Raw genomic sequence first — 27347 nt, 5'->3', positions numbered from 1 at the left:
TGTAATTTGAAAGTTAATTAAGGAGTTAAGGAGTCAAAAATATACTGTATTTTGGTGAACACATGTTTACTTTCAATGGGAATGCTACCAAAATATAATTATTGTAAAATTTAATGCATAAGTATTGTCTGTCAATAGATAGATAGATAGATACTTACTTTATTGATTCCAAAGTAAGTTGCAATGTCACAGTAGCATTACAAGTGCACAGACGTACAAATATTAGAAGTGTAGTAAGAAAGAATTTTAAAAAATGAGTTACCTCAAACAGTCTAACGGGGGGGGGGGGGGGTCCATCACCTCCCTGGCTATTGGTCGATTCATTATGCCGCCTAATGGCTGAGGGTAAGAACGGCCTCTTTAGAGCAGCGCAGTTGTCCTAGAGATAAACATAATGATCAACATAATGTTTGTCATTTAGTGTTAGTTTACACATAGCTGCAAGTTTGATTCTGATAACTGAATAGTGCTTTCCTTTGTGTATAATGTTTTATTTGAATCCCATATGGACAATGTCACCTATTTCCCTTGCATTGTATAGGTAATTTCATTCACAATTGTAACAGTTATGAAGACATTGAAAATTTGCACCCATGCATTGATAGGGCACAGTAGAGGGATGGCCTGCTTCTCCAAGCTTTCTCCCATGTCAAAAAAAAAATTCAAATGCTGGAAATCGGAAATTAGAACAGAAAATGCAGGAAATACTCAACAGGAGAGGAAGCACCTGTCAAGAGAGAAACTGACAGGTCAGGTCATTGACTTAAATTCACTTTCTTGCACCATGCACACTCCCCAACCTGCAGAATATTGAAGTAGTCTCTGCTCTTATTTCATGTCTCAGCTGAGCTTGAAATAGTTGACCTGGCATTGAGTTACAATGTCAATGTTATAGGTGAATTTTTTTTTTTTACAAAAGTCAAGTTCATTGTCATATGCGGTGAGGTACAGTACAATGAGAAAATTGCTTCAGTCCCATCACAGGCACATAAGATTAGATTAGATTAGATTCAACTTTATTGTCATTGTGCCGAGTACAGATACAAAGCCAATGAAATGCATTTAGCATCTGACCAGAAATGCAAAGAATAGTGTTATTTACAAAATAACTGTGAATAAAAAAGCGCTATAGCACACAAATATAAAAGTACTGAGACAGTACAATACAGATGCAATACTGCATAGCGCTGTGATGAGAGGTTCAGCAGTGTCACAGCCTCAGGGAAGAAGCCCTTCCTGTGCTTGCTGGTGCGGGAGCGGAGGCTCCTGTAGCGCCCATCAGATGGGAGGAGAGTAAACAGTTCATGGTTAGGCAAGACAATGCACATAAAATAAATTATACATAAGACTGTACCATGGAGCAGGGGTTCCCTTTTTTATGCCATGGACCCCTACTATTAACTGAGGGGTCTGTGGACCCCAGGTTGGGAATCCTTGCCATAGAGTGAAAAAAAGCAAGATCTTTGTGCAAAAAAATGACAAAGACATGGTAGTGCAAGAGATGGCGCATAGTGTTCCATTGGTATCATAGGGTTAGGGTTGTGGAAGTAGGCTTTACAACCCAACGGTTGTTCCTCAACCTGGTGCTGCGGGACTTTGTGCTTTTGTACTGCCTGCACAGTGGCAGCAGCAAGACAAAGGCGAGACCCAGATAGTTGGGATTCTTAATGACAGAAGGTAGTTTGATACCCTCTTGAGGCTGCGCCACCTGTAGATACTGTCAATGGTGGGGAGGTCTGCGCTTGATAGACTGGGCTGTGTCCACTACTCTCTGTAGCCTCTGGTATTTCTGAGCATCAGAGCTGCCCTAATGAAATTAGTCAAGATATTTTCAACGGTACATCTGTAGAAGTTAGAGTACTTGATGACATGCCGTATTTTCTAATGCTACTGAGAAAGTAGAGGAGCTGGTATGCCTTCTTCACATGCTGGTCCCAAGACAGGTCATGGAAGTTATTCATGCCCAAGCATTTGAAGCTGCCTACCCTTTTCAGCTCTGTCCCACCGATGAGACCTGGTAAATGATCTCCCAACTTCTCCCCATGAAGTTGAAGATTAACTCCTTGGTTTTGTTTGTCTTAAGCAAAAGGCTATTGTGGCACCACTCAGCCAGATGTTCTATCTCAGTCCTGTACGTGGACTCATCACCACACAAGATTTAGCCAACAACAACGGTAATTTTGGTGAATTTTAGGTGGCACTCACAAACTATGTTCTCTTTTATGAAAATCCTCTTTCAGTTTTCTCTCCTCCTTAAATGAACAACAACCTCTTATTCAATGTCAGCAAAACCAAAGAGCTGATTATCACCCACAGGAGGGCAAACCAGAGGTCCATGAGCCAGTCCTCATTAGGGTCTGTCTTGGAACAACATGTAAACGCCATCAAGACAAAGGCACGACAGCACCTCTACTTTCTTACAAGTTTGTAAAGATTCGGGATGCCATCTAAAACTTTGACAAACTTCTATAGATGCACAGTGGAGGGTGTCCTGACTGGTTGGACCATGGTCTGATATGGAAACACCAAAGCATAAGAATGGAAAAGCCTACAAAAACTGGAGGACAAAGTCCAGTTATCACAGGCAAAACCCTCTCCAGCATTGAGCGCATTCAGACCGAATTCTGCCACAAAAAAGCAGCATCCATCTTCAAGGACCCCCATCATCCATCCATGCTCTCTTCTCACTTAGGGAACCTCAGGTCCCACACCACCAAGTTCAGGAACAGTTATTACCCCTCAACCAGTTTGGATAAATTCACTCACTTCAAATCTGAACCAATTCCACAACCTACAGACTCACTTTCAAGTATTCTACAACTCGTGTTCCCAATATTATTAATTTATTATTATTATTTTGTATTTGCACAGATTGTCTTCTTTGGCACATTGGTTGCTTGTCAGTCTTTGCATGTAGTTTTTCATTGATTCATTGATCCCTTGTTCCACTGTGAATGCCCACAAGAAAATGAATCTCATGGTAGTAATACGGTGACATATACATACTTCAACAATACATTTGAAAGTGGCATCAATTCATTTTAGGTAATACATTATAAGCCAAAGTAATCTTCCAGGACCACACATAAGGCCATTCTTTGCCAGAGCATACATAGTGATAGAGTTCTCTCTTTTACCCATTTCTGGCAGTTCTGCCAATGATGCTGGTTCGCAACTACTAGAGATAAATAAATTTGTATCCCAGTTGCTGCCAGAAGTGAGGAAGGTCAATAGACAGAAACTGCAGTATGGCCGCTAAAACCATGCTATAGTCTCAAAGAGTTGACATAAAGGCTGTCTCGTCTTCCCCCTTTCCTTGCAGCTGTAATGCATAACAGTAAGAATATCTATATAACATCAGGATCTAAGGTTGTTACAATTTGATACAGGTAATAACGAAATAGTTGCAGAGAATTTGTATACAGACTGTGGTTGTTTTAACTCTTTCTCCTGAGCACTGCTGCACGATGAGGGATTTTGGGGACAATAAAGGGAACGTCTATGATAAAGTGAATGGCTAAAACAATGCTCCCAATATCGTTCACTGTTTTCATCCAGTACTGAGCAATCTTGAGTTACCAGAATGACTCATATCCCAGTCCTAAATGGCCTTCCCTTCATTCTCAAATTCTGACAACAATTCCTAGTCTCCTTGGCCATGGGAAACAACCTCTCTGTATCTAACATGTCAAGCCCTTGTAAATTTTTATGTTTCAATGAGACTTCACTTCATTCCCCGAAACTCTAGTGATAGGTGAGAGTGTGGAACGAGCTGCCAGCATTAAGAGGTGCATGCAAGCTCAATTTCAATGTTTGGATAGATACATGGATGGTAGGGGTATGGAGGGCGATGGTCCCGGTGCAGGTCAATGGGAGTAGGCAGTTTAAATGGTTCAGCATAGACTACATGGGCCGAGGGTCCGGTTTCTGTCTGTACTTTTCTATCACTATGATTCTATTATAGTCCTAGTCCACTCAACTTCGTTTCATGTTGCAATGCTCATGCCTGGAACAACTCCAAATAATCTTCACTGTACTATCTCCACAATACCTCCTTTTTTAGATGCGACTAAAACTGCTCTCAATAGTCCAGGTGTGGTCTCAGCAGGCCTTATACAAGTATAATAAGATTTCCTTACTCCTGTGTTTAAATCCTCTCGTAATAAAGGCTAGCATTCTATCTGTCCTTCTTGCTTGTTGCACCTGCAGTTTGGCTTTCAACAGCTTGTGAAAAAATACAACTAGATCCATTTGAACGTCAACATTACCCAATCTCTCAGCATTTAAGAAATAGACTGCTTTACTGCTACATGCACAGAAATGGATATCTGGTTATCTTTCCACCTTATGTGTAATCTGACCTGTTGTCACCCTTCACTCAGCTTGCCCATGTACCCTTGAAGCCTTTTATTCACACTTATTTCAAACTGTTATGCAGCAATGTGCTGGACTCTGCACTTAATTTAACAGTTTCTTGTATTTTCTTTCTCTCTCAACAAGTATGGATGCATCTTCCTGTTTAAATTTAGTCACAGTCATACAACATGCAAACAGACTCCAGTCGAAATAGTCCACACTGACCAAGACACTCATCCAAAGCTAGTTCTACTTGCAGGTTCAGCACATATTCCTCTGAACCTTTCCTATCCATGTACCTATCTGTGGTTCTTCTAAGTATTCTCAATATATCTGCTCAGCCACTTCCTCTGATAGTTCATTCCATATATGGACCACTTCTAGATGAAAAAGTTCCTATTACATCAAGTTCCTCTTAAATCTCTTGCCTCTCACTCTAACTCTGTGCCCTCAAGTTCCTTATTCCACAGTTCTTGGTAAAAGCATTGTCTTGGCTGAAAACATTGACTGTATATTTGTCTCCATAGATACTGCCTGATCTTCTGAGTTCCTCCAGCAATTTCTGTGCGTTACGCTGGATTCCCAGTATCTGCGGAAACTCTTGTGTATTCTTTCTATCTATGCCACTCACAACTTTATGCACCTCAGTCTTCTATGCCCCAGCCTGCTCATCCTCTCTCTATTACTCAGTCCCTCAAGTCCTGGCAACATCTTGTAAATCTCCTCCACACTTTTCCCATCTTAATGGCATCATTCCTATAGTAGGGTGATTAAGACCGAACATAATATTCCAAACTTGCTTCTTTTTTTTTCTCTCTTCTGTCTCTAACTGGCAGCTTTTAAACTTTTTATTAACTTAAAATTTAGCCTGCACCCTATCACAGACATTTGCTTTCTTCTCTCTACCTCACTCCTCTCAACAATTAATAACATGATACATGGTAATTGATAGGTACATGGATGATAAGGGTATGGAGGGCTAAGGTTGAGGTGCAGGTCAATGGGAGTAGGCACCTTAAGTGGTTTCAGCATGGACTAGATGGGCTGAATGGCCTATTTCCTGCTTTACTCTATAACTCTAACAATGTTTGTTTCCTCACTTTTCAAATTCTGATAAGGGGACATTGATCTGAATAGTTGACTTTGTTCTTCTCCCCAAGGGTGCTGCACAACATGATGAGAATTTCCAGCAATTTCTGTTTTCATTTTCTTATTTTCAGCACCTGTATTTTTACTGCAATTATTTTGATTGTAAAATAGATTGGAAACCTTGAGGAATGTGGTAAGGATAACGAGGACCTGGCAGGGAGATGGGGTCCTATCATTTTGCAAGTTGTGGGAGGGCACGGCTTGACTGTAAATCAGAGCCTTATGAAGTGAAGGAGTTCAGAGATCAGGGCCAGTAGTTTATAAAGTTCATGCAGTTATACAATATGGACACAGGGCCTTTGGCTCAACAACCAAGATGTCCTATTCAAGCTAGTCCCATTTTCCAATGTTTGGCTCAGAATGTTCGAAACCTTTCTAATCTAGTACCTGTCCAACTGTCCTTTAAATGTTGTTATTGTGCCTGACTCAAACACTTCCTCGGGCAGTTCATTCCACATACATAGCCCCCTTTGTTTAAAAGTGTTGCCTCTTAAGTTTCTTTTAAATATTTCTACTCTCACCTTACGTGTATGTCCACCAGTTCTTGGTTCCCCAATCCTGTGGAAAAACTTCAGTGCATTCACCCTATCTTTGGTCTTCATGATTTTATACACTTCTATAAGATTACTTCTTAGTTTCCTAAGCTCTAAGGATAAAGTCCTTGAGCAAGGCACTTAACCTCACATTGCTCTGTGATGACACTGGTGCCAAGCTGTGTGGGTCCTAATGCCCTTCCCTTGTACAACATCGGTGTCGAGGAGAGGAGAGACTTGCAGCATGGACAACTGCTGGTCTTCCATACAACCTTGCCCAGGCCTGCGCCCTGGAAACCCTCCAAGGCGCAAATCCATCGTCTCAGGAGACTAACGGATGCCTAAAGAAAAGGATAAAGTCCTAGCCTTTCCAATTTACCCTATAACTCAGTTCTTCAAGTCCTAGCAACATCTTCCTATAGCAGGGCGATCAAAACTAAAGACAGTACTCCAAGGCTTTTATGTGATGAGTTGCCAATCATTGCACGTTCTTATCCACATCATTGATTTTGGATGGCAAACAAGGTCATTCACACCAACAATTTGGAAAAGCGTGTACACTGACTGGCCACTTTATTAAGTACACCTGCTTGTTAATGCAAATATTTATCAGCTAAACATGTGGCAGCAACTCAATGCATGATGACGTGGTCAAGAGGTTCAGTTGTTGTTCAGATCAAACATCAAAATGGAGGAGAAATTTGATCTAAGTGACTTTGACTGTGGAATGGTAGCTGGTGCCAGACAGGGTGGTTTGAGTATCTCAGAAACTGCTGATATCCTGGAATTTTCACACATAACAGTCTCTAGAAGTACAGCACTGACCACAGGGGCACTCCCTTCTTCAGGCCTTCAGTCTGAGAAACAACCTTCCACCGTCACCATCTGCTTTCCACCATTAAGTTAATTGTGTCTCCAATTAGCTAGTTCTCCCTGATTTCATGTGATCTAATCTTCCAGAACGGCCTGCCATGTGGAACTTCATCACAGGCAAACAAGTGATTCTGCAGATGCTGGAAGTCTTGAGCAACATTGCTGAAAGACTAGAATGCCATTGAGAAGTGGGATGGAGGCAGTGGAGCAGTGCTTGAAGTCTGGGCTCTGCATCTGGAGAGCAGCTCTGACCACATGACCATTCTTGTCAGATGTTTAAATTGAGCCAGGTGGTGTTCAGAAGTTTGAAAGTCATCGTTCAACATGCAGAACGCCATGAAACATTTTTTTCTAAGGTAATTTATTTCATTTGCAACTCATGCGAGTGATTTAAATCTGAGCGTGTTAACTTGATCAGCATTGAACTTGATTGCAAAGAGGAAGATCAAAAGAAGAAAAAATTGGCTTATTTAAAGAAAGCAATAACTATAGATGATGCAGGAGACAGAAGCCACCATGGAGTTAAAGGCTACACGGGACACACCAGGAGTAAGAAACATGGGCAAGTTGGCAGCTAGAACAGGGGTCTGGGATTGAGATCAGGAATACTGTGGGTTGCAAGATTTGTGGTAGGAGACAGGGTCTAGCGTGTGGGCCAGGTAAGTGGCTGAAACTAGAGTTGGGAACACCATGCCCTGGGCACATGGATGGAGTTGCAACCTAAGCAAGGATGAAAATGTGGGTAATTGTCCTGGCTATTCTGCTGCTAACTGCTTTAAAGGTGGCCTTAAGCCACCAGCTGTAATGGATGGTGAGAAAAGTCCAAATCTGGTCTGATTCCTCCATGTAAAGTTTTATTAAATCAAAAGCACACCCCACTTATGGCAAGCTGAGACTTGCACAGAAGCTGTAATATCTATGGAGAGATTCGATGGGCTGAATGACCTACTACTTCTCCTATGTCTTATGATTCACATTCAAATTTTAGTGGCACTGCAGACTTAGAGGTTCCCATGTTTGTTATTATCCATGCAAAGGAAGACAATAAGTCCCCTCTGCTGACATGAATGTTCATCTCCTCAGTCAATCAATCAGATGTGGCAACAACACATCTCCTGTTCTCAATTTAAGCATGTGGCCTCTAGGACAACACACTGTAAAACTCTGTTAAACCAGTGCGCATTAATTTGGCCTGCAGATTTTCTGGACAATTGGATGCTATTCCAGACTTTAAATTCACACCCAGTGAGTTTAAAGAGAATGAAGGGGCCGGGGAATCAGTGAGTTTAGCCACAGCATAGGAATCATCTGCTGGGATTTCTGAATAACTGGATTGCAGATGATCTGAGTTTCTGTGATCTTTCAATTCATGGTCGGGTCTATGGTACCTTAGTACCTTTGCAAACTACTTTAGATTTTACAAAATATCCAGGCATTTTCCTGCTTTTAGTTATACGCACAACAGCTTTAGAGGTGGACACTTTAAATGCGATAATTTTAGCATACCTAGAAGTGACTCAAAAAAAAACCTCATGATGTTTTGGGAAGTGGGAAAGCATTGCAAACTTCTTCAAAAGTTCCACTCCCTCTTCAACGAAGGGTCCAACCCAAAATGCCCACTGTTCATTACCCCTCATAGAAGCTACCTGGTGTTCCTGGAGCTGAAGCATCGACTATTTCCACTTTCATACCTAATCCTTGACCTAACTCAGCACTGAACAGTTCAATTGACTCCGGGTTCAATGCATACTCCATCGAGTTTGCATGTTCTCCCAAGATGGTTTTCCTCTACATACAGGGATGAGCTAGTTGTTGCCTGAATTCACTGCAGTAACTTGTTGTTCGTCCATCGTTGTCATCGATGAAGACCTCGACACCATTATGATGATGATGGTGTTGAGACTAGTGAGGGAGAGTTGCGCAGCATCAGCCTCACTCTCTCTTCCCAATTCTCATCTGGATCCAGTGGCAAGACAAGAGTTGAGACGGCTGGAGATGGGACTAGGCGCAGTGGATGACCAGGACGTCTTCTGTGTCTTGTCCTGCTCTCCACATTCCACAACGTTTGCAGAGACCGCCTTCTTGACCCATGGACCTTCCATTGGTCTGGCCTGCTTAATCTGCTGGAGTCTGTCTTCACATGCTGGGATAGACAACTCCCTATCTCACTGAGGGTTTGAGACCCGTCGGCTACCCTCACCTGGTTTAGCCGGCTTGTCGAAGCCGTTGCCCGGGGTGTGGCCGCTGTCGCATGCAAACAGCTACGGGGAGCCACAGGTGAGAGCTGAGTGCCAGGTGGGGACCAAAGGTGGGCTAACCGCCTTAAAAAGGACACGACATGTTTCCCCCACCAGAGGTGCTACCCCTCCCTGACACCCCATACAACCCAACTTACAGTAACTTACCCTTAGTGTAGGTGGCTGATAGAATTAGGGGGTGGGTGAGAACAGGTAACAGAAAAAAAAGGTGGAGGAATGGGACTGATGAGCCAGCATAGCCTTAATGATCTCCTATATTGCTTGAAAATATGGACATGTTTTAAATGATTTCAGTTCTGATACATGAGGAGTTAATTATGTTTCCTGAGTCCAGTTTGCTCTCTCCACAGCAGGGGCCTGAACTGCTGAGGGATGTATTACATCTTTTCATTCAGTGAATAGGTCTGGTTTTTGTGATAGTTCCTGTGTATTTGTGATAGTTCCCATTCATAGAACTGGGAGTAACACCTTACCCATTGGCAGAACAACCTGACCTGAACTGGAACCAAGACCACAAAAGGGGTCTTTTTTTTCCCAATCATACCTTCCCTAACCATGGACATTCTGACCTAGCCCCATCCAAACCAAAATGTTTGACACAGAATATATACCCAACCCATCCTGAACTCCACACATCCAGACAGCCACGCCTTGCCAGGCTGGAGTGCACTGACCAGGCACTGGTTGGAAGGAGAGCTGTTTGTATCTGTGGTGAAGGAATTGATAACATTTCCCACAGTGAATTTACTTTACATTTGAGATTTTGGGCAATATGTAATAATGATCGTTTTACTAGTTAACTGGAAATTGCTTCTGCTAGCAAATGGCTGCAATCTGACACTGACCTGGCAATGACAACCTTGGTGAACCAACCTAACCCCACTCCTGGTTGTATCACACAGTAGGAATGATATGAGGTTTCGATAGATGTCCAAGTTTACGGTCCTCTCCTTGTGACAGTCCATGAATCTAGTGTTTAAAAATAACTAGAAAAGTAAAATAAAGAAATAACTACATATTCTTACTTAAAAATACAACCAAAATAATTCCGATGGCGATTGCCGTTTAAGTAATATTGAGCATTGGCGAATGGTCATTTCAATTTGAAAAAGCGCTTTTAAAATCGAAGTTGCTTAGGAAGACTGCACATGCTACAATTGGCTTTGGATGGCAAGAAACTTGAAAGCAAAAGGGGGCGTACGTTGGGTGGGGGTGGAAGATGAACTGATCAGCCATCGTGGTGGTTGCAGCTGCGATTTGTCTCAAATAGCCGAAACTTTGTATCTACTTCACTGCCGGACTCTGTCTAGTCTTTCAAGACACCTCGTGGGGGGAAAAAAAACCCATCACGAATTAAAAAAAAAGATATCGACCTGTTGCAGATTGTAGAGGATGCAGTAAAGCGGTGGGGGTTGTAATCGGTGCAGTGCACTTGCTTTCGTTGAGGTTGCAGCTGGCTCGCCACTGAGCGCCGAGTCAGACCAACTCCCAGCCCGGCTCACGGCGGCCATAGTGCGAGGCGGAACCTGGACTTGTTGCAGCAGGAGACCTGCTGAAATAGCTTCACATTTCCTCCTCGTGTTTTTTTTTCCGGTAAGTTGTTGCATGCTCGGCCGCTTTGAGTACTTTTTTTAGTTGTTGCTAGAAAAGCAAGTGCAGCGTCTCGCGGCGTGGCAGTGTTTCAATCTCTTTCTCCCCCCCCCCGTTTTATTTAAAGTTTTGTTGAACCCGAAATGACTTCGCACCCCTCGGGTTTTCCCTCTTTACAATTTAAAGCCCCAGCTTTAAGTTATTGAGGCACACTTTTGTTGCTCTTTCTTGTTTGTTGGCGCGCAATTGTTCTAACCTTTTTTGAATAAATTTATAGATAGTTTCAACCACATTCGTGAGCGCAATGGGATCAATTTGAATCACACGGTCAGTGCACTTTTGAGTAAACAATTGGTCAAACATTTACCTTTGTGACTCCAATGTTGCTGGAACACGTGAGATAAAAATGGGCAGCCCTTGAAGCTTTTGAAACTGCTTTTATTGTGGAACGGATTCGACGTTTATTTATTGAAATGTGTTGAAAACGGAGGAGTTGGATTTTTGCAATAATTGCATTAAGTATTTTCAAAATTTGCAGTTCAACGCGTAGAGATTATGGCTTCTAACCGTAACACTTTCGGTGTGGAAGACATTAGTATATTTGTAAGGAATTAAATATCTCCTGGATTACAGCTTTCTATTTTAAGGGACCTTAGGAGCGGGTTTTTCTAATATGAGATTCATGTTGATTTTATGTTATAGATAAAAGGATTGCAGTACGGTCTAAATCTGAATTATGTTAGCAATCCCCAGCGGTTTTGTATGTTAGCGATTATAGCCAGCGCGTTTGAGGTGCTGTTAGGTGCTTTCGTCGTGTCGAGCTTGCTATGACTACTCTGCAGCTTGAATGCCACAGCAACAAAGACTGAGGAACAGGTCACTTGCCTTGCTTCTGGGTTGCGGTTGAAATGGTTGGCTGGGGTGGAGAGGGGCTTGGAGATAAGATTATTGCAAGGAGAGGAGAATAAAGAAATATAAGTAAGGAGGGACTTATATAAAACACTGCTTGGTATACAAATCAAAAGTTACTGAGGTCTCTGCACTGCACAATTAATATTTTGATCAGGACCAAATCTGGAGCCTCAGCCTTTTGCACTCGGTGCCTTAAGATGCGAACGGAATCGGAAAGTTACAGATCTTTCATAAACATGATTGCTCGCTTATTGATTTGCTTTACATGCAAAAGTGTACAATTTCTGAACGTACCTCTTTTGGTATCAAATGTGTAAACATTTCTGGAAAGTTTATTAAATCTTATTAATATTACTGAAAGGCAATATGTTTGAAATGTTATTTCCAAGAAGGGTACTGACCTGGCTTTCTGATCCCTTGAACATTTAATTCTGTCATTTTAATGAGTTACCCACCAGCTTTCCATTATAAAGACTTATGTAAATTTGACAAATTATGTAAAATTTAAGAATAAATTCAATATTCTATAAAGATAAACATTTAAGGAGCAGTGTTGATGCTACACCTTTTAATTTCAGTTATTGGCTTCAGCTATAACCATCCACAAACTTGCTGATGAATAAATGTATTTTATTAAGTTTATTGGAATATAATGACTAAATGATGAAAGGAACGCAAAGTATGGCAGTTCCATCAGACTGTGCCTTTGGGATGGTGAGATATGTCACTTGCATCTATTCCCTTGATGCTTGAGGTTTTTGATCTCACCGTGCCTTGCTGGGGTGGGGGGGTGGTAAGAAGGGGTGGGGGTGATTGTGGGGGGCTATTGACTGGAGACAGCTTTTCCATGTGCAGTAAGGTCATTGATAACTGGACTGTTTGTGTTGTAGAACAAGTAACTGGAATATATAGCTATGACAGAGAGCATGGTTACATGAAAAACCCTTCAATCTCTTTACAGTTTATATATTTGTAATAATTACATCGTTTCTCACTACAAACATGAAAAATAATCACATTTGATTAGGAGTTAAGCCCATCAGATATTCTTTGTCAGTATGTAATCATGACACTTTCCCTGTTTAATTCAAATACTTGGTTGATATTCCAACACTTCTTGAATTATGCTATGTTTGTCATGAAAATGCTTTTGAATATACATTAAACACTTTGTTTAAAGCTTCTTTTAAAAAAGATGATCAATGCATCCATCCCAAATCCTGCTTTCCTGTCGTCCATCCTTATTGACCTTTGTCGTGCTCTCTCAAAACGTTGCATCTGTCTGTGGATTTTGCCTGGTCTTATCTCTGCAACTCCATCCAATCATTATTGCCACCGCCCCCCCCCCCCCCAGTCTCCCTTGAGATCTCATTTTGTGCATCTCCTCCTTCACCAGAGTTATGCTTTCTGTTCTTGGGTTCTGTGTGTTGTAATTGTCAGACCCAGAATCAGATTTATTATCACTGGCATGTGATGTGAAATTTGTTAACTTAGCAGCAGCAGTTCAATGCAATGCATAATCTAGCAGAGAGAGAAAATAATAATAAATAGAATAAAACATAATAGATGAGTAAATCAAATACGTATATTGAATAGATTTTTTAAAAATGTGCAAAACCAGAAATACTGTATATTTTAAAAAAAAGTGAGGTAATGTCCAAAGCTTCAATGTCCATTTAGGAATCGGATGGCAGAGGGGAAGAAGCTGTTCCTGAATTGCTGAGCGTGTGCCTTCAGGCTTCTGTATCTCCTACCTGATGGTAACAGTGAGAAAAGGGCATGCCCTGGGTGCTGGAGGTCCTTAATAACGGATGCTGTCTCATATAATTGTCTCAACGCTATTCAATTTCTTTCCTTTAAAATTCTTATTTTATAAGTGCTTTGATAAAGCAAATGATCACCTTGTCGAATCAATGAATGATGTAGTACTGAATTTACTCAAATCTCTGCAGAACTCTGTTATGGCTGTAGTGTAGGTCACATTTTTGTATTGGAAGCTACCTGGAAGTGTGTCAGGTCAATTAAGTATTGGGGTTAATAGCGGGAGATGGTTTACCATGTGCTGATGCTCATTCGCACTGTCCTTTGCCTCTGAATTCTGGCACTGGCATCATTTCACGTCTGGCCTTCCAAACATTTGACCCTGTATCTGCTGTGCTTCACCTTGATGCAGATCTTAAAATTGTGGGTTTTTTTTCCCCCTGTAAGTCCAGCATACTGTATATACCCCCACCAATATTCAACGGTTGCTTAGGAAATGGCTGCTTCAGGAATACCTTTCTGTGGCAACTTGGTTTGTTTATGCAGAAATCTGGTTGTATGGAGCTGTTTGTGAAGTAGGAAGTTCATCCCGTGCTTTTCCTGTTAAGAGAAGAATCACCTTTGAATTGACTTATTAATAGGTACAATTTCACTTGTATGACCTTAATATAGAATATAGACAATCTTTATTCAGAGTAGAATCTGCTACCCTAGTAAACATTTTAAATATTGTAATCACAGAGGAAAATCATTAATTATATACATTATTTAATATCATTGTTAATGGCACTCTTATTGGCCTCATCACTGAACTAAAGAGAGAAAGATCAGCTTGATGGCCTGATATTGATTTTTTTTGTGTGTGACAGGGTCAGCCTTTTTAATGATGTTCATTAGGATCAAATAACACTGTTGGATGCAAGTTGAGGTGCCAGAGGACAGTTGCTTGGGTAAAGGGTCAGACATCAGCATATTTCAGCTTAAAAGAGAAAAATAAATTTAAAAAAAACATTTTTGTAAATTACTTTTTGCACTTTCTTGATATGAGGGGACAGAACTTTTGAGAGGGTTCATCTGCCGATCCAGCTAATGGTTGTGGAATGTGTTGTGTTTTCTTTACCTTGAATAAACTGCAAGTCTAGTCCATGGCTCGAAACACCTATACAACTGGAAGCAAGATGGGTGAATCAGGCAGTACTAATTATTAAAATCAAGGTCTAGATATGATTTGTATGGACTTGAATTGACCACTCATGTTGATTGAGGATGTAGGCACGGCTGACTGAATAGATTCCTGAAGTTGATTAGGAAAGCGAAGCATTTGTATAAATGGCTTCATCAATAGAATGTTATTATGTTAGTAGAAAATGCTGTTTAGCATATGTATGGGGACTTTGTAATCTTTGGCACTGAATATACTCGGAAAATGCTTTTCTCATTGTGCGAATAGATAGAATTTGGTTTGGATGCCTGCCTACTGTCAGGATTTTCTCATTTATCATCCCTCCCACCTCCCCCACCTTCCTCTTAGCTAATTCTTGCCCTTTCATAGCCATTTTGGAGTAGCATTGATGGTCCTGCAATCACACAGACTGAAGAGAAGCAAGCATTGAACCTTGTGTGCTGAAATCAAATTGTTAATTCTGAGTGTATTTTTCCTGCCTCACGGCATGTTCTGAATGTACTAGCGTTCTTCTTGTCTGACTCATTATTGCTGCGTTATCTCTTGTGTTTGAGCATATTTCTCGCAATGCAAAAAGGATCTTGTACGGTACTTGGGTGCAATTGGTTTCCTACTCTGCACGTGCTCAGAATCCTACAGGTAAGCGCTGAACAGCCCAGCATTCAGTTTAGACTCTTTTTTTTAATAATAATAAAAAAAAAAATTGTTTTTAATCTTTGTTTTGTCAAGGCCATCAGTTGCTCATTCTTAATTGCCTTTTGGAAGGTGAGATTGAGTCTTTCTGGTTATTACAGTGCTGTTCTATGACACTGAAGGAATGGTTTTATTTTTAAGGGCTAGATGGCATACAGTTTGGGTAGGAATCTGTAGAGGTGTGCCTAAAAGCCAGCTTCCCGTGTCATCCCTTCGGTGTAAGTAACAGGTTTAGCTGGTGATGTCAGATTAGTCTATGCAAGCAACTGAATATATTTTGTAGATTATTATTGGAATTAGGCATTCACTGACTATCGGATGTGGTCAACCAGGTGAGTACCGTTCCCTGACTTGTCAGGCACTCCTTTCTGCAAGCCCATAATTAAAGGCCATTCGATTCTGCAATGTGACCGTCCGAATGGCCACCATTTTGGCCAGTACTTGGATTATTGCATTCTCCGTCTGCTCAAATGCCGTGGCTGTCTCATAGGCCTCTATCTCCATTGTGGAAGCCATGAAGCATCATTTCCTGGGACAACCTGGCCATGCCATTCCAGGGGGAAAAGCTATCATCCAGCCCCTTTCTGCCCCTGTGATACGCCTCTAATTCGCTGACCATCCAGGCCACTAATATGATGTATGTACAGTGCAACAAATCCTGGACAGCAGCACGCATACCACCCTGTGGAGAGCAGTGGGAGCTGCATATCCAATAAGTACCATTCACTGCCTACCTTCACAGCGCTACCTGGCGTAGAAATAGTTGTCCCACGATACTGCTCTGTCCACACTCACTATGTCCCAGTGACTGGACTTGTGGTCATCAACTACACCAACATTCCTTTCCCTGCCTTGTTGGGTGGAGAAATCACACTTTCAACTAGATAAATCTTGAGCAGGGAAATACCAGGCCTTAAAGCACTTACTCTACCGGAGGTTACTCAAGCTCAAGTTCTTTAGGGCCATGGTGAGGTTGGTTGGAATGGACTACCTCCTCAGCACTTTCCCCAAAACAGAAGGCTATTGCTGGGGAAGGTAACCAAGCCCCTCCAAAAGTCCTGTTCCTTTTCCTCAAAGGGAATTGGTATTATTGGCACACCTTCTGCCACACAAGTTGGAGTCTTCAATCTGAAACGTTAGTGGGATTTGCATATCCGTATACCATCAGCAAGAGCATGTTGTAGGGTCACAGGTCATCACCACTGCCGTCAACGTCCACCATTTTGTTATTCTGCAATGTAGGTAGACAAATGCATTCCCTCCTAGTTAGTTGTTGGGATTTAAACATAAAGCTGTCTTGTTGGCAAAAACAACTACTTTTAGCATTGTTCCCCAAATCTTCCAGTCTTCCAAAATATCAATTCCAAATTCCCAATTTAACTGTCCACCAACGAGCAATTACCCCAAATGCCCATTTCCCTCTGAAATGTGGGTGCCTCATATCCGCAATAGAGATGCATAGATTTCCATCACCTTAACCTGTATTCCATGGCTCAGTGTGGAATCCAGGTCTCTCTCTAAAATCAATTCCATAGAAAACAAATAAAGGAACATAAACTAAAAACACAGATAAGACAGAACAAAAATCAATGCTTGTACTTTTCTTCCTTCAGAACCTTCAAGCAACTGCAAAACTTAGAATAAACAGTTAATTTCCACAGTGGAAAAGCTTTAACACATGCTCCAAAAAATAAAAGGAAAGAAAAAAATGGCTGGGTGGGGGGGTGGGGTGGATTCCTGACACCTTAACACAACCTCTTAACGGTACAGCCTCCTTAAAATATAAGCTGCAAATTCATTTCACAGAGTAGCAAAATATTTCAGTTAGTCACCTCTTATGCTGAGCATAGGATTGATTCAAACTTCCACTATCAATTGAGCAAGCACATGACAGTCTTTGCACTCACTTCACACACGTACACATGTTCCCACTCAAGTGAACTTGCACGTGGCCGCACACTCTCTAATTTGAAAGGTGTAAGCCATTCACACTTGATCATAGAGGGAGGTTTCAGGGTGAATGAGCCCCCCTCCCCCCAATGCGAGTGGGGCAAGGAATCGCCGCCCACTGCTGCCACTGCAGGTCAGCTATAGCCTTTTGTAGAACCTCCAGTGAAGCAGATAGCAATCCTGCGAGAGGTGGAAGGAACCGTTACTGGGGGAGGGCTTAGGGGGATGACACCCCCACCCTCCAATTCTGCTCATCTATTTTACACACTTGGCTACACGCAACTCCTACCACAGATTTGAAACCTTCCTTCAATCTGATGGCTTTGTTTGAAATATCCCCTTTCAACCCCTTTTAAATGGGGAGCTGTTGTTTCAGCCTAGTACCCCACCATGGATGTGGTTAGTCTACAGACTCCAGGGGGTCACCTCCACCATTGTACATACCTGTGACTAAAGCCCAGTAGCAAAGGGCTTCAGTCCCTTCCTCTGCTGTACAAAGCTCCTCCCAACACTTAAATTCCCATTCAAGAAAGGAGGGGTACTTAACCTTAACTGCCATTGAAACTCGATGCCATAAACACTCATTATCCCCTCATGAAGGGGGCAGCATTCTCAGTGTTATTTATCGCGTGATGGGATGACACCCCCACCCCAGGCACCCGTCTGTCTATTAGATAAAATCACCCCTTATCCTCAATGGCCATGTGGCCAGAGGCTTTCCCCCTTATAACCATATAACAATTACAGCACGGAAACAGGCCATCTTGGCCCTTCTAGTCCGTGCCAAATTCTTACTCTCACCTAGTCCCACCGACCTGCACTCAGCCCATAACCTTCCATTCCTTTCCTGTCCATATATCTATCCAATTTAACTTCAAACGACAACTTAGAACCTGCCTCAACCACTTCAGCTGGAAGCTCATTCCACACAGCTACCACTCTCTGGGTAAAGAAGTTCTCCCTCACGTTACCCTAAACTTTTGTCCTCTAATTCTCAACCCATGCCCTCTTGTTTGAATCTTCCCCACTCTCAATGGAGAAAGTCTAACTACGTCAACTCTTATCAATCCTCCTCATAATTTTAAGCACCTCTATCAAGTCTCCCCTCAACCTTCTACGCTCCAAAGAATAAAGTCCTAACTTGTTCAACCTTTCTCTGTAACTTAGGAGATGAAACCCAGGCAACATTTTAGTAAACCTCCTCTGTACTCTCTCAATTTTATTGACATCCTTCCTATAATTCGTTGACCAGAACTATACACAATACTCCAGATTTGGCCTTACCAATGCCTTATACAAATTCAACATTACATCCCAACTCCTATACTCAATGCTCTGATTTATAAAGGCCAGCATACCAAAAGCTTTCTTCACCACCCTATCCACATGAGATTCCATCTTCAGGGAACTATGCACCATTATTCCTAGATCCCTCTGTTCCTTCCTTCCCCTGGCTTTTTTTTTATATCCCCCCCTATGTCCGCCAGTTCCTTAGTGGAAAGCTAATAATTGTCGTCCCAGAGAGGCGCATTATCCTATCCACCGCATGTTCCTCTTCCTCCCCCGTCCTGTGGGGGGTTGGAGGGGCCATGGGCTGAAGCACCCATTGGCAATGGGACTGCACAATCACTTGTCTAGCTTGTACTGGCTTGCTGCATAATGGGGAGAGTGGTCATTGTGAAGGGGAGTTACAGCACTCTCCTCTAACCTCTCTTCCCCACTCTCATCAGCCAGATATCCCCATTTCCCCATCTCCATGCCAGAATTCTCCCGGCAGCATCATGGCTCGGACTTTTAACAGGTCCTGGTAACCAGATAGCTCCTCAGGCAGATTCTAATTGCCCTTATTTAGGTACCCTTGTCTTCCACTTCCTTAGCCTGGGTCAACGCTGACTGGGCAGCCTCCCGTAGTGATGCGTTGCTGATTCAGCACTTCCAGTTCATTTTTAAGGCTTTCTGTTTTTTTGCTCTGTCCATGAAATCGTCTCACACTGTTCCTTTATAATGGTCGCCAGGAGTCAAAAATCTCCCCTCTGGCTCCTCTTCCTAACTGGGAACCCGACCTTGTTACAGCACAGGTACAATGTGGTGCCCCATTTTTACCCTGCGTGGATCCAACTTGTCTGACCGGTCCACCGGTGTGTCGTGGCCTGCCATTAGGTTGGCGAGATTTCCAAATCCTGCACTGTTATCAGTCCACCCTGGGACTCAGCACTCCTCACATGGGGAGGGGAAGGTGGGGGGGGGGGGGTTCTCTTTCTTACTATTACTTTTAAACATTTTCATCTTCTGTTTCCTTACTGAATCGTTGCAGACTACCCTAATTGTTGCAAGGAATTAGGTTGGCGGATTTGGTAAAGAAGATAAAGACAGCTACTCTGGGTATGTTTTTTCAAGCGTCCTGACGAAGGGTTTTTGCCCGAAATGTCGATGATACTCTTTTCCATAGATGCTGCTTGGCCTACTGAATTCCTCCAGCACTATGTGTGTGTGTGTTGCTTGGATTTCCAGCATCTGCAGATTTTCTCTTGTTTGTGATGGTTGGGTTTTCAACCATTTATTACCACCACAAAGCCAGAACGCTACAATGTTCACCAAAGCATTCACTGAGACTTCAAATTACACAGATAAGAGTGCGCACGGGTCCCCTTTCTGCCGCACACTTCCAAACTCCCCTTGGCACTGTTCACACGATCCACGGTCTGCTGGTGAACCAGCAAGAGCTTCCCACGCACTACATTCATTTGCTAGAGGATCCTTGATGCCAGAAGCTGGTACCGTGGCAGAAGGAGTGAATGGAAGGGCTGTAGCTTTCTTCAAATGGGCCAATTGATAACTAACACAGAAGCCGTGGCTTTCAACTGGTAGATAGTGCTAACACCTCACATGTCTGCGTCCATAACCCCCGTCTCTACTTTCTGTACACTCACAACTGCGTGACCGTATTCTGCTCTAGCTCCATGTATGAGTTTGAAGATGGTACCAACATGGTGAGGCATATCTCATATAAAGATGAGTCAGAGTGCAGAAAGGAGATCAAGAGCCAAGTAACATGGTGTCATGACGACAATCATTCCCTCAATCTCAGCAAAACTAAAAGAGCTGATCATTGCCTTTCGGAAATTTGGGGGTGAGTGGGGAAAGGCATTGTGCGCGTTCCTGTTGCCTCATCAATGATGCTGAGGTTGAGAGTTTCAAGTTCGTAGGAGTGAGCACCACCATTACCCTTAGTCCAACCACAAAAAGCTCACCAGCACTTCTGCTTCCTCAGGAGGCTAAATAAATTTGGCGTGTCTCCTTTGATGCTCACCAATTTTTAACAATGCACCATAGAAGGCAACCTATCCTGATGCATTATATATGGTAACTGCTTTACCCGTGTCCATAAGAGGTTGTGGACACAGTTCAGCACATCATAGAAACCAGTCTCCCCTCCATGGACTCTCGCTACCTCAGTAGAGCTGCCAGCATAATCTAAGACCCCACCCACCCCTGACATTCTTCTTGCCCCTCTCATCTGGCAGAAGGTACAAAAGCCTGAAAGGACCGTGGATTCCAGTTAATTGAGACACATTGGCATATGTCAGTACATTTCGTTCCAATTAAGGGGTTGTCCCAATTAACTGAAGTTTCATGGAAGTTGTTTTGAAAAGAAAGTATAAAAAAGGCAAACTACTGTTTATCTGAGTAACAAATTATATATTTAAATGAAATACAGAACAAATTAAAATACTACTACACTACTATAAAATTGTGCATTAGTTCCTAATAGTTATCAGTGGAGGAATTCATCCAGTGTATGCTGTCGTGTTCTTTTTATTGACTGTAAATGAAGAAAACTCAGTGCAGACACGTAGTGCAAATAGGTGAACAATCCCTTCTTAGCCCATTAAAGCAACTAGGCTTAATGCTTTTCCCAGTAGCCAACAATTTCTTTTTATTCTTCTTGAAGTTTATCTTGCTGATGTATCAAGCGTGCAATTGTAGATATTGGCACTCCAGTAATCTCTGACGGCTGACGATGACTGATGTTTGGTGCTTGGCTTTTAATTTGGTCCGGAAGGGTAATTTTTTTTGGCTAATATCACCTTTTTTTGTGGCATCTTGGCAAGGGTATAATATTCTTTTAAATCAATTAAAAATAATCAAGAATCACTGCTTTGGCATCTGCCGGTCTAAATGGATAATATAAGCACACGCTACTGACGCTATTTTGAAACCTTCCATAAGCGCTGTGAAGCATCTAATAGCCTTAGACACTAGTTGGAAACTGTTCAGCAACAGTCTCCTGTCCCAAATAAGGGGAATAGTGTTTGAAGGAAATCCTGGCCATTTTCTCAATTAGTTTCTGTATGTTAAGAGTTGTCCCAAACAGGCAGCTGCTCTGATTAACTGATGGCCCAGTTAACCACTGTACTTACCAGCAGACACAAGGACAACTCATCCCACAGTGTTGAATATTTCCCTTATCAGATAAGATGGACTCTTGACCTTACAACCTACCTTAATCTTGTTATGACCTTTCAGTTTACTGTCTACCTGCACTAGACTTCCTCTGTGCAGTAACATTTTAATTTGTATTCTGTTGTTGTTTTACCTTGTCCTTCCTCAATGCTCTATTGTAACGAATTGCTATGTATGGATGGTATGCAAGATAGGTTTTCACTGTATCTCAATACACATGCCAATAATAAACCAATTTGCCATTTACCAGAGATGATGTAAGAACAAGAGGATATTTCCAAGTGGTGATAGGGCTCAATTTAAAGAACTGTCTGCAGTGGTGGTGGTGTTCTCATGCTCGTGGTGCACCTGTTCTCAGTGGCTGAGATTGCAGGTTTAGGAAGTGATTTTAGAGTAGTCCAGTAACTGCAGTACCTGGTTTCCTCCCACATTCCCAAGATGTACGGTTAGGGTTAGTGAGTCGTGGGCATGCCATGTTGGTGCTGGAAGCATGACGACACTCGCGGGCTGCCCCCCTAGCACAAACCTCTTGACTGTGTCGCTTGTTATGCAACTGACCCATTTCATTGTATGCTTCGATAAAAGCTAGTTGTCTTCTACATTTTGAAGACGATGGGCACTGAAGACAGTGTGCTAGCAGAAGAGGAAATGAATACCTTGATGGTGGACAGAGTTCCCATTATGTAGACTGCTTTGTTATTGGATAGAAACATAGAAAATAGGTGCAGGAGTAGGCCATTCAGCCCTTTGAGCCTGCACCGCCATTCAGAATGCTCATGGCTGATCATCCAACTCAGAACCCTGTACCAGCCTTCCCTCCATACCCCTTGATCCCTTTAGCCACAAGGGCCATATCTAACTCCCTCTTAAATATAGCCAATGAACTGGCCTCAACTGTTTCCTGTGGCAGAGAAATCCACAGATTCACCACTCTCTGTGTGAAGAAGTTTTTCCTCATCTCTGTCCTAAAAAGCTTCCCCTTTATCCTCAAACTGTGACCCCTCGCTCTGGACTTCCCCAACATCGGGAACAATCTTCCTGCATCTAGCCTGTCTAATCCCTCTAAGATTTTATACGTTTCAATAAGATCCCCTCTCAATCTTCTAAATTCCAATGAGTATAAGCCTAGTCGAATGAGTCTTTCATCATATGAAAGTCCTGCCATCCCAGGAATCAATCTGGTGAACCTTCTTTGTACTCCGTCTATGGCAAGAATGTCTGTCCTCAGATTAGGGGACCAAAACTGCGCACAATACTCCAGGTGTGGTCTCACCAAGGCCTTGTACAACTGCAGTAGTACCTCCCTGCTCCTATATTCGAATCCTCTTGCTATGAATGCCAGCATACCATTCGCCTTTTTCACCGCCTGCTGTACCTGCATGCCCACTTTCAATGACTGGTGTATAATGACACCCAGGTCTCGTTGTACCTCCCCTTTTCCTAATCAGCCACCATTCAGATAATCTATTTTCCTGTTTTTGCCGCCAAAGTGGATAACCTCACATTTATCCACATTAAATTGCATCTGCCGTGAATTTACCCGCTCACCCAACCTATCCAAGTCACCCTGCATCCTCTTAGCATCCTCCTCACAGCTAACACTGCTGCCCAGCTTCGTGTCATCCACAAACTTGGAGATGCTGCATTTAATTCCCTCATCTAAGTCATTAATATATATTGTAAACAACTGGGATCCCAGCACTGAGCCTTGCGGTACCCCACTAGTCACTGCCTGCTATTCTGAAAAGGTCCCGTTTATTCCCACTCTTTGCTTCCTGTCTGCCAACCAATTCTCTATCCACATCAATACCTTACCCCCGATACTGTGTGCTTAATATTGAGATTCTACGTTGTTGGCACAAAGCTAGGAAAGCAGAAACTATTCCATCACACACCTGACTTGTACGTGGTCTTCAGTGTGATAGTGGGGGATATCTAGCCTCTGATTAATGGCGACATCAGAATGCTGATGCAGGCATATTTGATGATGCTAATTCCATTCAATGACCAGGCAAATGGCTAGATCCTGCATTACATCAGGGGTCGTGAACCTATAGCACGTGCCCAAGAAGGCACACAAAAATTTTGTGGCGCATGGCACAGGGGCCACACCTTGATTCTTTAAACCTTCATCCATAATAACATAATGATTACATTTATTGTCAAATGAAGTAGTGAATTATTTTTTACAACTCGAGAGCAATGAGATATTTTCACAGGAAACATCTAATCTGGCTTGGTGGCAACTGGACAGTTGCGAGGACGAGTAATGTTGGTTGATATGTTTTGAAATCCTCACAGACCTAGTAAGCATTTCCAATACCAATACTATTTACACATTATATTTTTTCAATTATCTTTTTAAAAGATTAATCATTTTCTAAAATGCTTCATTTATTTAAATCTGTTGTATTTTAATAGTAAAGCAATGAATGCACATAAAAAACAATAGGATTCATTCTCTTTCCTTAAAAAAAAGTCCATAATTAGTTTTCATTAGTCAATGATAATGTCTGCTCAGAATTACCATGGCATGCGAGAGAATTTTGTTTAAAGATCATCGCTAATATGGGCATATGTTCTCAGAAGGTTTTCCCACCCCTGCTCTAGGATATGACCATTAAATGTTATTAGCCACTTTTAAGTTTGTGCCAGAATGTTGTCTAGATCTTGCTTTATTCAAAGCAAACTACATTTGTTGAAGAGGTACGAATTGAATTATTAATGAAGAGGCACAATATGCTCGGTTGTAGAACACTTCCTGAGGAACTCCATTGTATTAATATTTGGAACTGGAGATGATTGACTCTTAATGACCACAGCGATCTTTCTTCATCCAACCACTGAAGTGTTTTATTTTTCAGGGCTCCTTGATGCCACACTTGTTCAAATCGGCATCTGGAATCCAGCTATTTAGTCCATGATGTGGAGTTGAGTAGTTTTGGTTGAAGCTATATTGAGCATCAAGCTATTGGCTGGTAAATGCTTTTTGATAGCATTTTTGATGGTTTCATCACTTGCTCATCAGAACTAATTTCCCAAAGTGCCTTTACCCTGCTTTATGTGGATGGGATGCCTGTTTTAACTGTATTGCAGCTTGACTTGAGGAAGTTTGTTTTGGAGGCATAGGTCTTCAGTACCAAGGCTGTGTGTTGTCTGGCTTTGTAGTCTTTGGCATGTCCAATCCTTACAGCTATTACCTGATAGTAAATGATATAACTTGCACTGGGTGAAGTCTGACTTCTGTGATGTTAGGAATGTGCAGAGAAAGCCAAGTTGGATCATCCACACACTATTTCTGACTGAACATGTTGTAAAAGTTCAGTTTTCGACTTTCACATGCTGAGCCCTGCTATTATTAAGGAGGAAATGTATTTGAATCATCATCTCCCATTTAAGTTTGCCATTTTTCATGATAGATGTGACGGGGTGGGGCTTGTATTTGGAGTTGGGTTTGGGGATCAATTAGATTTGTGTTTAGTTTTGTTTTGTTTGTTTGTAGCATGCATGTAGTTAGTTCAATGTTACAGCTTCATCAACTTGGCAGTTCAAGCCAGTTATCAATCCTGGAATCCCCTTCCGAGCTCATTGGATCAGTGTTGATCCCCTGGGTTGACAGTAACGGTTCAATGAGGGATGTGCAGGACCACGAGCTTATGGCTTGTAATGCTCTGCCTTTTTCTTTGATGCTGTTGAATTATCCAGAGAGCCTCATGGGTGCCCAGTTTAGAGCTGTTAGATCTTGTTTCTGTCTCATCTCGCATGGTGGAGACGTGTCATTCAATGGTGGGTGTAGTCTACAAACATGGGACTTTGTCTGCACAAGTTCCAAGGGGTGATTACCCCTATTATTAATGCATGAACAGAGATACACTCTGGCCATTTTTTTTAGGTGTGCCTGTACGTTAATGTGTAATATTCTAAACAGCCAGTCACATGGCAGCAACTCAACGCATAAAAGCATGTAGCCATGATCAAGAGTTCATTTGTTGTTCAGACCAAATATCAGAATGGGGAAGAAATGTGATCTAAGTGACTTCGAATGTGGAATAATTGGTGGTGCCGTACTTGGTGGTTTGAATATCTCAGAGACTGCTGATCTTTCGTTTTCACGTACAACAGCCTCTGGAGTTATAGGGAATGGTGCAAGAAGCAAAAAAAAATCCCGTGAGTGGCAGTTCTGTGAACGAAAGTGCCTTGTTAATGAGGGAGGTCAGAGGAGACAGGGCAGAGTGGCTTGAGCTGACAGGAAGGCAACAAAAATTCAAATAACCATGATGAGCAGCAGAGCACCCCTGAATGCACAACACATCAAGCCTTAAAATGGACAGGTTGGAGCAGCAGAGGACCACAAACATACAGAAATACTTCCTGAACATATTGGTAGTTTGGTGAAGAGATTAAGTGGATTTATTCCTGGCCTTGGTTCACTCAGCACCTGCTGTAGACCCAGTCTGACAGCTGGGAGTCAAGCTTTGGTGAGTTTTACTTGATAGTGACAGACACTGAAGACTCTTGTCCGTATTCTGTCCTTTTGCTATTTTAAGTGCTTCAAGTGTTTTTTGTCATGGAGGAGAACTAATCTCTATACTGAGGGAGTTTGGTAGGTATCAGTCAAGAGATTTCCTTGTCTAATATGATGCTTTCAGACAGCGTAGGGTTCTGGATTCAATGTTCAGGACCTCTGAGCCACTCTCTTTGCTGGTGTACCACTCTGGTGTGTCGCTTTGGTGGGGAAGGGTGTAGCCCAGGATAGTAATAGAGGAATCAGGCACTCTGATTCTGCGAAGAGAACAGTGTCAGACTGTTATTTAATTAAAGGCTGATTTATACTTGTGCGTCAAATGTATGCTGCAGGGACGGCGTAGCTGTGTACCCTACGCCGTAGCCTAATACGCACCTCTCCCAAAATGTAACTACGCGTTGCAGCGACGCAGACCGCAACAACTGTGATTGGTCCGCTTGGTAGCATTGCACTTCCTCCTACGCTGCAGAAGCTTCCCATTGGCCGACTGAAGGGCAGGGAAGGAACTCTGGCTGCAAAGCTTTCCATAAAGCTTTACAGACCTCTGAAATTATGGAGGACCCTGTGCTTGACGCCAGTTTGTAGCTAGCTGCTACAGCCTGTTGACTTCCACCTGAAGCTAAAACTCGAATGGTGATTCAGTCTGTGAGTATACTGTGCGTACACTGATGCGAAATAAATGGTTGGAGACGATGAACCAAATCGTCAAATCTACCTGCCAACATCCGAAAATACTTGAAATGGATTTCCTTGTCCATGTCTCTCAGTGGCCAGACAAGCACAGAAAATTCACCCTCCTTCAGTTTCAGTCGCCATTGTTTGAGGTTTGAGTTTCTTCGTGTTGAGTTTCAACACGAAAAAACTCAACACAGTGGCATAGAAACCCCACCGCCAACTAGTGTTTTGGCGGTGAATTGCAGAGAGACGCAGACACACCAACACACAAGTATAAATGCTCACAACGGCGTAGCCCACTTGCGTAGGCTACGGTGCAAGCTAATACGCACAAGTATAAATCAGCCTTAATTTGTGGAGCAGCTCGTTACTAGTCTCCATACATTTGTGAGGAGACTTTGGAAGGTTGACTGAGTTGGGAGTAA

General features: G+C 42.4%; 1 protein-coding gene across 4 annotated transcripts in view; it reads left to right on the top strand.

Annotated features, from left to right (window-relative positions):
• The first annotated feature begins 10392 nt into the window (after positions 1–10392).
• Positions 10393–27347, top strand: part of sema4d (sema domain, immunoglobulin domain (Ig), transmembrane domain (TM) and short cytoplasmic domain, (semaphorin) 4D) — a 223374-nt gene continuing 206419 nt past the window's right edge. For all 4 annotated transcript variants that reach the window (XM_072281678.1, XM_072281675.1, XM_072281671.1 and 1 more), the window contains exon 1: positions 10393–10762. The gene's annotated coding sequence lies outside the window, so the exon portion shown is untranslated. The remainder of the gene's footprint in view (positions 10763–27347) is intronic.

This window comes from Mobula birostris, chromosome 17, assembly GCF_030028105.1.
Source record: "Mobula birostris isolate sMobBir1 chromosome 17, sMobBir1.hap1, whole genome shotgun sequence".
NCBI classification, from domain to species: domain Eukaryota; kingdom Metazoa; phylum Chordata; class Chondrichthyes; order Myliobatiformes; family Myliobatidae; genus Mobula; species Mobula birostris.
Note: the sequence above shows the minus strand (reverse complement) of the source record. Positions and strands in the feature narration are given on the sequence as shown.